We start from the raw sequence: 16,841 nt of genomic DNA, 5'->3' as shown, positions 1-16,841 counted from the left end.
TCACCTGGGATTCTACTGTCTAACAATAAACAGAGTTGTTGGGCTTTGGAGTCAGGTAAACTTGGATTCCTGGCTCTGACATTGAGTAGCTGTGTGACATGGGGGGGAGTTACTTAGCCTCAAGGACTCAACAGTTTCTTCATCTGAAAAATGGATATATACTCACAATCACCCCAAACTAGAAACAGCATAAATGACCATCAACTGGTGAATGGGTAGACAAAATAGCCACAAAATGGAATACCTATTTGGCAATATAAAGAAAACAAATTACTGATACATGCAATGCTATGGATGAAACTCAAAACTATGCTAAATGAAAGAAGCCAGATAGAAAACTCAATGGACCACATATTGTATGATTCCATTTATAAGAAAAGACAAATTTATAGACAGAAAGTAGATTAGTGGTTGCCTGGGGCTGGGAGTGGGAATGGGATTACCTGTAAATGGGCACAAGGAATCTTACTGGAGGGATAAAAGTGTTCTATATTGGATGGCGATGTTTGAACCACTCAGTTAAAGTTACTAGAAATCATTGAACTATGCAATTGGAATGAGTGAATTTTGTGATAGGTAAAATATGTCTCAATAAAGCTAGTTTTTTTAAAAAAAATAAAAGAACAAGAGCTAATTAGTAATCCCACTTATAGCAATCTGTACTGAAAAATAAAAACATTAGTGGTAAGGATTAAAAAATATATATAATCTCATCTCATGGTTACTGTTTAAGTGTGGATGTCTGAAAAGCACTAAGTGCAGGGTCTGGCACATGGTGAATACTCAAGCACTGCTGTTACAGTATCAGCTAAATATCCACCACTGTTAACACTCAAAGGAAATACAATTAAAAATATTTTTCTATCTACATCTTTCATATAGTTCAAATCCTCTTGTAAAAGTCCTATATCTTGCCTTTACTCAATTTATCATAAATATTTCCTAAATTATAAATTTTTCTTGAGCATTCCATGATAACTTATATGGCTAAACACAATTTAAACATTCCTGATGTGTATTTAGCTTTTGAAATTTTCTTTATAAATAATTTTGATGAAGATTTTTTCCCTTAAATCTTAAGAAATTCATAGAAATGATGGAAAACACAAATAAAATAGAATTATGGGATCTGCGGGTGTATGCATTGTTAGAGCTGACAATGCATGTCGCCAAATTGCTTTCCTAAAAGCTTTTGCCATTTATACTTCCACAGAGACTGTGTGAAATCCTGCTTCCACCACACAGCAGCATGAACAGTGTCGATTTTTAACTTCTTGGCTAATTTCATAGGTGAAAAGTTCATCCAGTTCAAGTCTCTGTGGTTATTAGTGAGGTTGAACATTTTCCATGTGTTTATTAGGCATCTGTTATTTCTGTGAATTGTTGGCTCGTGTCCTTTGTGCCTATTCATATTTTGTGATTTCATTGTTTCTGGTGGACTTGTATAAACTCCTCATTAAGGATTGTTAACTCTCTTTTGTTGTATTTTTTTTTTTCCAGATTGTTGTTTTCTCTTTAGGTTTATTAATAATGAATAGATAGAAGTTTTAAATATTTATTGAGTTAAGATCACTTTGTAAAGCAGATTTGGAGGTTCAGTAAGGTGGACATGGGAGGTCTGGGAGGGAAGGAGTGGAACACCACATTCTTTTTCTGCTTTATAATTTGGCCTAAATATATGGGACAATGTATGGATTGGAACACAACTGTTACCTTCATACTCACAATTTAGCTGTCACAGATTCAACAATCACTTCCTAATTCATGATAGGTAAAGAGTGTCAAAGCTCCAAGAGCCCTCTGGACTGCAGGACTGACTCAGGATTAAATTGAAAACTAAGAGTTGGGGGAGCATTGTCCTTAGGTTAAACTTTCTCAGGGCTGGGCTCATAGCACCAAAAGATCAAATCACAGTCTGGTAATATCTCCTTGATCAATAAGCAACTTAACAGGAACTTTATTATTCTCATTCTGTATCAACCTAAGGTTGGAAGTGTCAGATTATCACTATGCAATTTGTCAAGTGGATGTGTTCATTGGACATAAGCCCAGAGGGCTATCATCATTAATTATGAAGCATCCATACTTCCTGCATTAGACTGCCATCACAGGTAAGAATTCCTTACTTAAGACCTGTGTTCTCTAAAAGCTCTATTGGTTCATATAAAGAAAAACTGTCCACTTTTTTAGAATCAGTGTTAGTAAATGGTAAAGATGTTTGAGAATTCCTTAAATATGCAATTGTTAGATTAAACATAATGGAAAAAGGTGGTCTTCAAAGGCACTAACTTTGTCACCTTAGGAAAGTTACTCAACTTTGAGTCTGTTTCCTCATCTATCAAGCAGAAAAAATTAAACCTTTACCCCAGGCCTCTTGATAGGTATGAGAACTTGTAAGTCATCAAACCCATCATAAATACTAGTTATTCTTTCATTCTTAGGATAATGGAACTAACTGGTAGGTAAAGTTGTTTAATTCCTTCTAGATTCTATTCAGGTGGGAAAATGTAGAAATAGTAAATGCTCAATAAATATTATTTGCTGCTACTAAGTACTCAAAGTACTGTGCTAAGTCCTTTTATCTTCTCATTAAACCTTCATGACACTGGCTGCTACTCTCATTTCAGTGATGAAGAAACTGAGGCTGGGAGAAACTATTCTGCTTTTCCCATCACTGAGCCAGATGCTTTCTTTGACTCATTTCAGTACTTCTTTCCATTTAATTAATGCTTACTTTGTTACACTCATACATCCAACTGCCTACTTGACATGTCCACTTTGATGACTGATAGGCATCTCAAACAAGATGGAAAAAAAGCTCCTAATATTGCCCCCCAAACCTACTCTTCTGACAATCTTCCCTACCAGTAAATGACAACTCCATCATTCCAGTTGCTAAAATCAAAAACCTCAGAGTCATCCTTAACCCCCTCAAACTCCACTTTGATCTTTCAACAAATTCTGCCAGCTCTATCTTCAAAATACATCCACCTAATCTGTATTCTTACTGCTTCCAAGCAATCATTCTGGCCAAAGCAACCGATGATTCTCCTGGATTATTAAATATCTTCCTAAGTGGCTCATTTCTGCTTTTAGGCCCCTTCAGTGTATTCACACAAAGCTGCCAGAATGATTCCGCCAAAACAAAGATCTGATCACATCACCTCTCTGCTCAAAACCTGCCAATGGATTCCCATGTGACCCAGAGTAAGAGCCAAAGGCCTATAGTGGCTTTGCATGACCTGGGACCTGGAAATCTCCACATTTTCTACTCTTCCCCCTGTTGCTCACTCTGCTCCAGCTACACCAGGATCCTCATTGTTCCTCTCGCTTCCCCCATGTCATCCCCTGGCCAGTCGCCTGGCTGACTCAGACACTGAAAGAGACATGGGTCATTCCCATGGTTTCAGTTACTCAGTATATTAATTAAAAAAAAAAAAAAGTGAGAAGACTGGGTTATAAAAACTGGCATATTTCAAGTATCTATGTTTAACTTATATCAATACTTCTAAAAGAAACTAATCACGTCATTTGGAGATAAGGTTATAAGATAATAAAGCCTAAATTTTAGGCCTTTGTGACCATAAGACCCTGGCTAAAATAGTCTTTCCAGTCTTACTTGGTGATAAAACTTTGTTTGACATTAAAACATTTGCTGAGTCAATATAAAATATTTTGAACAACAATCCAGAGTTATTTTTTTGTCTACACATTTTCTCTTAGGTATTCGTGTATTATCAGGAGAGAAAATGCTGTACAAATATTCAATTTCCTCATAAATACACATTTGCTGCAAAAAAAGAAAGGAATTTATGCAAAATAAAATCTGATAACTTTTCTTAATGCCCACATCTCATAGCACTTGGATTGAAATACCAGTGGTATGATATATTGAAGTACTCCAAGAGAGATATCCACCATCCCTGAACCATCCCACAGAGCCTTCAAGGCAAGGACCATATTTTATTTAACTTTGTGTCCCTATAATCTAGCCATTCCCAAGTATTACATTATAGTCAGGCTCTTAAATCATGAAGGAAGCAAATTGGTTGAATGGACATTGCATATTAACTGTTTTTTTCATATCTTATAACTTTAAGTTCTCAAAAGAGACTAGTTTTCTAAGTGGGGCTTATTTTATTTTTCTTGTCACTGTAGTCACCTTGCTATCCATCCTCCATGTGTCCCTCACATTCCCTCATGACTGCAAGATGGCTGCCACAGGACCAAACATTGCGTCTCACATGACAGCATCCTTCACAGACACTTAAAGTTTTTTTTCTTCAAATTACCACTTCACATTACCACTTCACTACCACATCAAACAGGACAAGCTTTCCTCAAAGTTTCCCATGTCCCATCCCAGGCTTTCCAATAGTCTTATTGGTCAGTTCTAGCTCACATGCCAATCTCTAGGCCAAATACTGGCAAGAGGGAAGGGAACCACCATGACTGACATAGTTTAATCATGATTCATTCCCTGGGACTAGGCAGATTGCTTCTGGAATTAAATCAGAGTTAGCAAGGAAGAAGAGAATGGATTTTGTATAAGAAAACAATTGCCTCCTGTGACAGTTTGAATATATTGTGTCCCCCAAATGCCATTATCTTTGATGTAATCTTGTGTGGGCAGATGTTATCAGTGTTGATTAGATTGTATTCTTGAGTGTTTCTTTGGAATGTGCCCCACCCAGGTGTGGGTGATGACTCTGATTGGATAATTTCCATGGAGGTGTTGCTCCGCCCATTCAGGGTGGGTCAAGTTGATCAGTGGAGCCATATAAATGAGCTGACATAACAGAAGGAACTCAGTGCAGCTGTGAGTGACATTTTGAAGAGGAGCTACAGCCAAGAGGGACACTTTAAAGAAAGCACAGGAGCTGCAGATGAGAGACATTTTGAAGACAGTCGTTGAAAGCAGACTTTTGCTCCAGAGAAGCTGTGAGAGGAAAAATGCCCCAAGAGCAATGAAGAGTGACATTTTTGAGGAACTGCAGCCTAAAGAGGGACGTCCTGGGAGAAAGCCATTTTGAAACCAGAACTTTGGAGCAGACGCCAGCCACGTGCCTTCCCAGCTAACAGAGGTTTTCTGGACGCCATTGGCCATCCTCCAGTGAAGGTACCTGATTACTGATGTGTTACCTTGGACACTTTATGGCCTTAAGACTATAACTGTGTAACCAAATAAACCTCCTTTTATAAAAGCCAATCCATTTCTGGTGTTTTGCATTCTGGCAGCATTAGCAAACTAGAACACCTACCAAACACATTTAATCATATTTTCATGTGTGTGATCACATCTGAGCTTCAACATCCTGATGAGGAAGTGTAGGCAAGTGTTCTGACCATTTAACAGAGGAGGAAACAAAGGCACAGAGACACTGCCCCAACCCACCAAGATCATGAAGTAAATCAGAAGCAGACCCAGTGTGGTTCTAGTGAAGTTCTGGGTTCTAAGAAGCAGGATGGTTTAAAGAAGAGGAGTGGAATAAGAGTCAGTGTGCTAGTTTGAAACTGTTAGGTACCCCAGGAAAGACTATGTTCTTTAATGCAATCTTGTGGGGGCAGACTTATTATGGGTGGGAACTTTTGATTAGGCTGTTTCCATGGAGGTGTGACCCCATCCATTCAGGGTGGGTCTTAATTAGATCACTGGAGTCCTTAAGAGAACTGAAGGCCCCATAGACAGAGACGCTTACAGACACTGGGAGATACAGACAGAAGGATGTTTGGAGATGCTAAGCTAAGAGATGAAGCCAAGAGTTTGCCCCAGAGAAGCTAAAAGAGGACCCCCAGATGCTTAGAAAGAAACACCTTGGGAGAACAAGCAAGGAAACACAGGAGCTGAGAGAGAGCAGAAAATAGAGACAGACATCCAGAGACATTTTGGAGAAAGCCATTCTGAAACCAGAACTCAGGAGCAAAGGACCAGCAGATGCCAGCCATGTGCTTTTCCAGATGGCAGAGTTGTTCTGGATGCCATTGGCCTTTCCTTGGTGCAGGTATCATCTTGTTGATGCCTTAGTTTGGTCACTTTAATGACCTTAGAACTGTAAATTTGTAACCTAATAAATCTTTATAAAAGTCAATCCATTTTGGATATTTTGCATAACAGCAGCTCTAGCAAACTGGAACATTCAGAGACCCAGGAATTCATCCTTGATCTGCACGAAAAAAATTATATGACCTTGTAACAGAAGGGGTTCTCCAGAGAAAGAGAATGTAGGATACACATACACAGAGACACACACACATGCATGCTTAGTCATTCATTCATTTATTTTAATGAATTTTCTCATGCAATTGTGGTAGGGGCTGACAAGTCAGAAATTGGTAGGACAGGCTAGAAACTCAGGCAGGAGTTGATGCTGCAGTCTAGAGACAGAATTTCTTCTTTTCCAGGAAACTTTGGATTTTGCTGTTAAGGCCTTCAATTGGCTGCATGAAGCCCACCCACATTATGGAGGACAATACTCCTTTAAAATCAGTGATCATAGGTGTTAGCCATATCTACCAAACACTTTCACAGCAACACCTAGATTAATGTTTGATTAAATAACTGAGTACTATAGTCCAGTTGAGTTGGTATGTAAAAGTAACCATCACAAACCTCAAAGAGACTTTTGACATCTCAGGGCCTCAACTTCCTCATCTCCAAAATAAAAATGAAGTCTCTTCCTTGCTCTAGATCTGTGCTTGGGTCGATTAGTCATTAAGAATTTCTTGTTATCTGTTGAATTCCAAGTCAAGCAAAAAAGGAGAAGTGAGTTGTTGGACTTTGAACCTTGCGGGGCCAGAAGAGAAGAATTAGATTCATTCTTAATGATCATTTTGTCCTGAAAGTAAATATGTAAAGACGTTCTTTTAAACACCTCAGGCTGTTCCTAAAGCTGTTGCTCTGGGGTTTGTATCTCTAAATCCTTCTAGATCCAGGTTTGACCTTTGAGGAAAAAGGGCATTCCTTTGTACTTTTTTGTTCCTCATTTAGAGATCAAGTTCCTGTGGATCCACAGTTGGAAGCTTCCATTGCAGAGCTCCTTCTAGAGTCCTTTGTTGCTTGGGAACTAGGATATCCTGGTGCTTTGCTGGCTGGGGCCCCATGGCACATGAGCTACATTCATTCTAAATTCTGCTCTTTGCTAAAGGAGTGGCTTTCTGGGGGCTTGGGAGGAAAGTGGTTATTTAGTAACTTAGGGAGCATTACATTTTAAAGTTTTACAACCATAGGATGCATTTTTCAACCTTCTAAATTCATAGATCTGGATGTTTTGCATTTCCGCAGTGTTGAAATTAGCAATTAATAATCCCTTACTTTTGGATTCCACATATCATCTCATGTGATTTGATAATTAAGAATAGATCAAGTAACTTGCAAAAGACTGTCAAACTGTTAAAAAAACAAAGTTGAGAGTAGATCCTAGGGCTACCACGCTACCTCTGAAGTCTCATAACAGGTGTAATAATTTTCATACTTTCAAAATGTACACTATTTGCACTGTAAGTCACCCACTGTTAGGATTTCAGGATACATCATTTCTGAAAAATCTGGATAGGAAATTTTACTTGAAGACAGCTGCTTACAAATTTTATTACTTAAGCCAGGGATTGGCAAACTTTTTCTGTAAAGAGACAGACAGTAAATATTTTAGGCTTTGTGAGCCAGCTGGTCTTTGTTGAAACTATTCAACTCTGTTGTGGTAGTGAGAAAGCAGCTACAGATAATATGCAAACAAATAAACACAGCGTATTTACAAAAACAGGTGGCAGACTGGATTTGGCCCAAGCACATTGCTTGCTAGCCATCCCCTGATCCAAGCTGGGATGCTATTTGGACCAAATACTCTTTCACATGATGTTTTCAAAGGCATTTGTAGAAATGTTTGTAGATGATATTCTTAGTCAAATAGAAAGGTGAAATTTGGTTCACAATATACTCCCCCTAGTACTTCAGAAAAGTCTCTACACATTTACCTCACCAACATATTTCACAAACTTGACTAAAACATCATGGAATCATAGAATGTTGGACCACAAAGGGATGGTTCCGATAATCTAGTCTAAAGCCCTCATTATGCAGTTGAGGAAACACAGGTGTTTTTTTAACCTCCCATCTGAAAGACATGTGGATATAATTAAGAACACCAGGCATAGGTGAGTGGTGAGATTAGTGTATAGTTGGAACATGGATATTTCTTTGTCAAGGAATAAGCTACCACATATAAAGTGCACCCTGACAACTTCATTTTTACCTTAGTCATATTATAGTAAGTTTGTTTTTCCTCTAAGATATTATAAAAGCTTTAAAAAACACTGACAGAATGATATGGAAAGCCTCCTAGCTCCTAAACTTGAGCAAATGTCTTTTTCAAAATGCTGCTCTTCTGGTTCCTTTAGCTATCGGCTGAGACGCTCAAACAACTCTTGTTTTGATATAGCCTCCTGCAAGATGCCAGTGGACTAAGATCAGTTGGGGTCACGACAGAAAATAGACGGCACATCCAAATCAAGATCAATCAAAGGTGTGGGCAGAGTGCTAGAGATTCACAAAGGATGGGGCATTTACCCAAGGGTCCCACCAGAGAAGCTGTCATCCCCTCCTAGGCCCAAAAGGATGATTTGAGGGCAGACCCTGGAATCTGCAGTCATCAGGAGGAGGCTCCCCTAAAAGCAATATGGCAAGCCTGTGCTAGACTGCTGTCCACTTGGTAACTCTTCTCCTATCTACGCTGGGAACTGTTTCCCAGAATCCCCTTCCCTGTATTGTTCCAGGTTAGAGTTTGCCCATGAGAGGAACTTATATAAGATTTGGAAAGCAGGTGTGAGGAAGACCATTCTTGGAAGATCACGTTGGACAGACAGATGCGGCTGTCCCTGGCAGGCCCCAGCTGGTTGTCTCTCTCTTCCTGGCCCACATATAACTCATCTTCCAGACTGCTGATGCTGCTCACCAACTCAGCCTCAAGCCCACTGTCAAGTACTTGGCAGCAGCTTCCATAGACTTCTCCATAACCTCCCCTTGCTTGATCCAAGTTTGTCAATCAAACAACTGAGAAATTTTTCTGAGAAAATTTTAGAAAAGCAATTGCGCCAGTGCATCTGGCTGAAGTGACTAGTGATTATTTTTCTGATCCTCTGAATCCACCTTCCAGTTCTTCACTTTTCCAGCTCCTTCCAAATTTGCATAAGAGCTAATTCCTATATTAAATCTCTTATTCCCATATTATTTGAAATGACTCTCTTTTCCTGACTAAGCTCTGACACACAGGTAGTCCAAAACTATTTCGCAGGGAAGGAACCTGGCAAATAAATGCTCTGACCCTTCTCCCTCTCTCCTTTTGGTCTTCTGTCAGAATTCTCCATTAGCTGAACACGACCAAAAGGCAAAAGCAAGACACCTCAAAGTGCAGACCATTCAGGCTAGCTTCCAGAGAAGCGAGCCAGGTGCAGGGGGAAATGAGAGGGTCAGGAGGGGCAGCGAGGGATCTCGGCACAGGCCACAAAGCAGTTATGGTTGAACAAAACATTCAAGAAAATTTGAGAACTTCTTACAATGTCAGCTAGAGACATGCAGCAAAAGGCAAGGTGAATGACCTTTTCTGTACCTCCCCCTGCCAAATAAATAATAAAAATAATCAAAGCCTTCAAATCAGTCTCTTAGAAAACTGAAAGGCAAGTTTAAGAAACTGAAAGGCAACCTATTTGCTGAACGGCTCACTTTGTTTTAATGGAAATGAACTGCATTTAAACACATTTTATCAAAAGACTACATAGAATAACGATCTCTATGAGCCACCTGTGCTTTGCCTTTATGCAGGAGAGAGGGAAAAAATGGATCCTGAATTTTTATAAAGAACTTAAAATTAGACACTAAAAAAAAAAAAAAAGAAAAAAGAAAGAAAAAACTTAGGTACTTGTTCCAAAGTCAATTAAAGTAAGGATTTATTCTATAGAAAATCCTAGCAATCCTAGCAGAGCTTTGGTAATCTTCACCTTTTTCTACTATTAGGAACAAAAAGACTCTCTTGAGCAGTGCTGTCCAACAGGCATATAATGCAGGCTATGAATGCAAGTCACATATGTAATTTAAAATTTTCTAGAAACTACATTTTTTAAAAAAGATAAGAAATAGATAAAATTAAATTTAATAATATACTTTTATTTAACTCAGCATATCAAAAAACATCTCCATTTCAACATGTAATCAATATTAAACATCAGTAATGAGCTATTTCACACTCTCTTTTCATACTAGGCCTTCAAAATCCAGGATGTGCTTTGCCCTTAACACACATCTGAATTCAGACCGGGCCCCATTTCAAGTGCTCAAGAGCTGCAGGGGGCTGGTGACTATTGTACGGGACAATGCAGCTTTAGAGTATCTTAAGGTCCGTTAAGAGTTTGTTTGTCATTCAAAGAATGCAGTGTAATATACTGTGGTTGAAAGAACAGGCGTTACTCTCTGCCTGTGTTTTTCTCTAGTGTTTCCAGTTCTCCTCGCCTTTGGGCACGTCCCCCACACCCCTGTGGTTGCGCAAGGCCAAATGACTTGCTGTGGCCGATGAGATGCAGGCAGACGGACGGCATTGCCTCCCGTTAGCAGCATTTCAGAGCTGATGCAAACGTCTCCCTGCTCTTTCTTCCCCCGCCATGATGATTGTGGAAGCTTGGGTCGATGATACGAAGGTGCCCTGAGGTTGCAGCCTGAAACACTGAGCTAACACATAGAGGACACTGCCCTACACAACTGGGATAGTAAATGTTTGTTCTATTAAGCACTGCTTCTCTCAAGGGGCGCCCTCAGGGTTCTGATAACAGCTTCTCCCTCTTGCCCCTTCAGCCGAACATGCAACTGCTCCCTGATGTTGCGAGCCCTGGTGTTCTGCCTTCCCTGAATCTTACCCTTACCTTGGTAAACTGCCTCTTTATTAAACACTCTTCAATTACCCCTTTGATTAGGCCATCTGTTTCCTTTCAGGATTTTGATTGATACGGTATGTTATAGTGGCCAAAGTTGTAAAATGAGCCTAAAGACAGGATAGGATGAATACATTCAGGAAATAAATCCTTGAATGAATGTAAATCAATTACCAAAACAAGAGTCTAAAATGGTTTCCTCACCAACTACTCTTATCAGACAAAAGATGTTCTTATTCTTCCTAAGGTAAAAATGTACACTCATCGCTCAGAGTGATTTGTGTTTAAGAAAATCTGATAGCTTGAACCTGATTGGTCTTCATTCTTTCTTTAAATCATTTGTAATCAAATTGGTTCAAACATTTACTTGAAATTTTATGTTTGGCAGAGATAGTTACAAATCAAAAATCATTGGAAATTGTGGTCTTTAAAGGCCACCTCAAGTAAGGATTATTCCTTCAGTCTTGAGCTCACATCAAAAAGCCTGAAATTTATTAGAGTTATTGGTATAATACCTGTTCATGTAGAAAGATCAGAAAAATGCAAATAAGCACAAAGAAGGTAAAAGAAACTCATCATGCAAAGATGATCACCATTAGTGTACATAATTCCAAATTTAAAAAAATTGGATGTTATTGTCCAAATACAATTTTTAATGTGTTTTTGTGACTAAATTTGAAGATATTTCCATGTCAATAAATATTTTTCTATACTATCATTCTTTATAGTCACTGCTTTGTCATCATTATCCCTTGTGGTGGTTTGAAGTTGTTACCCCAGAAAAGGCCATGTTCTTTTGACCCATTCCTGTGGGTGCAGACCTATTGTGGATGGGACCTTTTGGTTAGGTTATTTCAATTAAGATGTGACCTAACCTTGAATCACCTTGAATCAAGGTAAGTCTTAATCCTTTTACTGGAGTCCTTTATAAGAGGATAAAAAACAGAAAAAGCCTAGAGAGATTTAGAGAGAAAAGCTCTGGAGAAGTTAAGAGAGGACCCACAGAAGCTCAGAGAGAAGGCCACTGGAACCAGAGGCTGAAAGCAACAAAACCCAAGAGTAAAAGAACAGCAGATGCTGGCCATGTACTTCCCATGTGACAGAGGATCCCCAGATGCCAGCAGCCTGTCTTCTGAGAAGGTATCATCCTGTTGAGGCCTTAACTGGGACATTTTCATGACCTTAGAACTGTAAATTTGTAAGCTAATAAATCCCCATCATAAAAGCCAACCCATTTTGTTGTGTTGCATTCTGGCAGCTTTAGCAAACTGAAACATCCCTTTCCATTTTATTAGCTCTTTAGGTCATTGCCAGTTTTTCAATACTCAAATAATACTACAAATTTCCTAATACAAATACTTAAGTAATTGGCCAAATTTTCTAGAAATCAATTCTTGGAAGTGACAATGCACATTTTAGAAGATTATGCATATTTTAAAAGCTTTAGATAGATTTCCAATATGCCTTTCCAAAAGTGATCAATTTATACTCTTACTGGGAATGTAGGAGATTGCTGTCTATTCCCACGTGGACACCTTGCCAACACTCGGTATTATCTTTGATTTTGTCTCGTTGATAGCAAATAAATGGTAACTCATTTTAAGTTTGCTTTTCTTAGAGTGAAAGAAAAAATATTCTTATATTCAGGACAATTGTACTTCTTCACTTATGTATTGCCAGTATTTATAATTTTCCCTTTGTGCTATTCTTGAGTGTTTTGACTGGTAAAACTCTCTAAATGCTAACAATCAACTGCTTTTGTTAGGCTAAGTTCCCTACATAAATATTTTCATGCAATAGCCCTTACAGCCCTATATCGGTACAAATTTTCTTATTATATAGATGAGGAAACAAAAGCTTATGAAGCTAAACTTAATCAAAACCACTTAACTATTGTAGTAGACGCCAGTGATGACATGCTTCAATTCCCTTGTCCATGGCACCTGTCCTTGGTGGCTGACAACTCACGGAGGCACCCCTTCTCTGGAAAATTATCTTCAGCCATGGGGGTGGCCAGCAACCGATGACTGACGGGTGCGGAGGAGAGTACAAAGCCCAGTCCTCTGATCTCAAGGTGAGAAAACCATGGTCTTGTGTTTGGCCCAAATCTTCCCACAAGGTCAGGCAGAGGCTTACTTCAGCTGAACCCTCATACCTGTCAAGCTTCTTCCCCTGTCCTATCCTGCTTCTCTCACTCCTTCAGGTTTCACTGATGAGAATTTCTTCAGTAAGTCATTTGTATAAGAATCCTCCTCTCAGGCTCTAGTTCTAGGGAACCCAATCTAAGACAGCTGCTAAGTATGAAATTTCATACTCAAACCGTGGAAATCTGACTCCAGAATTCACACATGCAATCAGTAGAGTATACTGCCTTCTTATCAGAGACACAGCTTAGACAGCATGGATAGCAAACACTTTCTCCTAATTGGTTACTAGCTATGCCAGTTTGGATATATTATGTCCCCCCAAAAGCCATATTCTTTAATGCAGTCTTGTAGGCGCAGACATATTAGTGTTGATTAGGTTAGAATCTTTTGTTTGAATGTTTCCATGAAGATGCGACTCAATCAACTGTGGGAAAACACGTTTGATTAAATTATTTCCATGGAGATATGGACCCCACCCATTCAGGGTGGGTCTTGATTTAATCACTGGAGTCCTATAAAAGAGCTCACAAACAGAAGGAGCTCAGAGCAGCTGAGAGGGACAATTTGGAAAGAAGCTAAGAGCTGACACTGACACTGACACTTACAGATACTTGGAGTTACAGACAGAAGGATGTTTAGCCACAAGATGAAGCCCAGAGTTTTCCCCGGGATATGCTAAGACAGGACCCTCAGGTGCTTACAGAGAAACGTCCTGGGAGAAAGAACCAAGAATGCACAAGAGCTGAGAGAGGAGGTGGAACACAGCCCAGGATCAACAGACCCCAGCCACATGCCTTCCCAGCTAACAGAGGTTTCCAGACTCCATCAGCCATCCTTCAGTGAAAGTATCATCTGTTGATTCCTTAGTTTAGACACTTTTATGGCCTTAGAACTGTAAATTTTTAACTTAATAAATCCCCTTTATAAAAGCCAATCCATTTCTGGCATTTTGGATAATGGCAGCACTAGCAAACCAGAACACTAGCCTTCAAACTTTATATTTGCCATAAAGAGGTATTAACTATATATTGGCAAATCTATTGTTCTCTTCCATTGTGATTTCTATTTTTGATGTCATGCTTATCCATCCTGAGGTGTAAGCTATGTATTATTCTAGTTCTCTTCTGGTTTCATTTATTTACATTTATTTTTTTAAATCCGTATGTTTAGTGTTTGATAAATTATTTAGGAGAGGAAAGGTTAGATCCTTATACCCCAATCATTCTAGCACCATTAAAAATACATCATGTACTACCAATCTGAAATGAAACATTTATCACATTTACTCATAATGCACCCTTGATCTTGTTTTTTTGCTCTATACTTTTCCACCAATTCCTATATAGTAGTGCCAGTTTCAAATTTTAAATTTTCTTCTTATTGAAGTTTTATGGGATTTTTTTCCACTTTTATTCCAGATGAACTTTGGAAGTTAGACCAGTAAAAAATAACTGGGCAGTCTTGCAGGGAAAGATGCAGAGTAGGGAGCTCCAGGACTCAGTCCATTCTCCAGTGCAGCTGGTAAACAGTCAGGAAATGTTGGAAGCAACTGTTCTGGGGCTCTGGAGGCCAGAAGAACACTGTACAGATCCAGGGAGGAGTGGGAGGAAGAGACTGATAAACTGAGGATTGTTCTGTGAACCCACAATTTCTGTAATAAATAATTTTAAATTTAAAAAAATGAAAAATTCTTTGAGCTTACCCTTGTATGTACTTTTCTGTATGTATGTCATCCTTCAATAAAAATTTTACAAAAAACACCTTTGGTATTTTATTCAGAATTTTACTGTTTATAAAACAATTTGCGAAGAATTGGAATCTTACAATATTGAAGAATTCCTTATTCTCATTTGAGTATTTTTATGACCCTTAGTAAAGTTACATAGGTTTTAGATTTTCTGTGCTTCATATACCTTAATTTTCTTCATAGATTTTATTATGGCTTTTATTATTGGAAATATTATGTTTTGAAATGGGGGTGAATATATAGAAGAGCTATTGGTTATTTATTTTGTGAGACCTCATTAGTACAAATATATCAGCACATAACTGCCTGAATTGTAGTTAAAAATATTACTGACAAATAATTTTCAATCTCAGGATATTCTATTTAATTCTGGCATTTCATAGATGTATCTATCATATGTACAGTTTATTAGTAAGTAAATTTACAGTGTGTTTTAGGGACAAGCCCAGTAGTCTCTCCCAGGTAGAAGGTCCTGGGATATCTGGATTCCCCCGAGGGCTCTATCTGGGGCTGATAGACAGCTGCTACACGCTAATGCAGCATGCCAGCTGGCGTCTGTTCTGACTGATTGGACATCTGTTTCAATTTGTTGGTCAAATTATTAAATTCTGCATGTTGCAGCTCCCACTTAAGTGAAATAGGCAACATGCCATGCTGTCCTAAGGTCCTGGGAATTAGTGCACTGATCTTAGAGAACTATTAACCATTTGGCTGGTTCAATTGAGCAAGATGATTACCTAAGCAAAGTGGTCTTAGATTAACCTCTTACAAAGCAAAAAGGTACTTTCTTACAGCAGATTCTGTTCTCTACATGAAGGCAAATCAGCTTGAGCTGGAAATTATTTCTCCAAAAGAGACAGGAAAGTAAATGTGGCTACCTAAGTTTACTGAAATCTTAAGAGGTACCTAATCCCTGAGAGCAGTAGACAGTAAATCAACTACTTTGCATTATATAAGAGAAGCATTAGATTTCCAGCTCAGGATCTCTTGGTCATTACCCTTCCCCTCCTCAACTTTACGCAGATAATTCTGTATTTTAAAGTGCATTATTTTCAACGTCCCACTTCTGGTCCCAATTCTTAATACTGTTCTTTTTAAATTTGGATCCTGAACTAGACCATGGTATAGAATGCCGTATTCAAACTGAAAATGGGAAACATGGGGCTAGGCTGTAGGAACCTACCAAAACCAAGGACTTAAATCCATCAAGCATGTTTTGCTCTTATTCCTGCTCCTCAGGATAAACAGCCATGTTCATCTCTCTAGCTTTACATCTTAGAGCTTTAGCCACCTGCAAGAGACCAACTGGACTCCCTTGCCCCAATTCCAAAAGATCCCAGAGAAATCAGGTACCCTCAGATCAGGTACCCTTCCCTATTCCAGTCAACTGTAGTCTATAAATCTGGGAAATGGGGTCCTTTTGTAAAATTCAGCTGCTTCTATGGTAACCATGGGACTGGGAGTACAGTTCTCTGCAAAGTAAGAGCTTGGGGAGTAGAGAGTGGTGAATATAAAAGAGATGGGCAGATATTGCCACTATATTTAATAAACAAACTAAGCAGCTGCTTATATAATGAGATCTTGCCATTTGCCATTCTTAAAATTTCCCCTCCAATCAATTTCCCAGTACCCAAATCCTCTCATTGTGTCAAGGCAATCTGCCTCCTGAAGTCTTTATTTACAAAGCAAAATGGCCTCTGCTACTTCTGACTTCACATTGTACTCCCTTCCCCTTATTATTGCACTCCAATCACAATGGCCTTTCTTTTGTTCTTAAACTCGCCCTGATAATTCCCACTTTTGGACTCTTAGTGTTACAGTTTGCTCTGCCTAAAGCACTCTACCTCCCAGATCTTTGCTTGGCTGGCTCGATTGGGCTCAAATTTCACTTTAGAGAAATATGCAACTTGGAGCACCCATCAATAACTTAAAATTCTGAGTACATTTGTTTTCTTGCTATCTATAAAAAGCTGCAAGTAATAAAATATTCAACTAAAAGTTGCTTAAATTAGAGTTTATTATCTCAGTTAATG

Source organism: Choloepus didactylus, chromosome 11, assembly GCF_015220235.1.
Source record: "Choloepus didactylus isolate mChoDid1 chromosome 11, mChoDid1.pri, whole genome shotgun sequence".
Lineage (NCBI taxonomy): Eukaryota > Metazoa > Chordata > Mammalia > Pilosa > Megalonychidae > Choloepus > Choloepus didactylus.
This window is presented reverse-complemented; position numbering follows the sequence as displayed.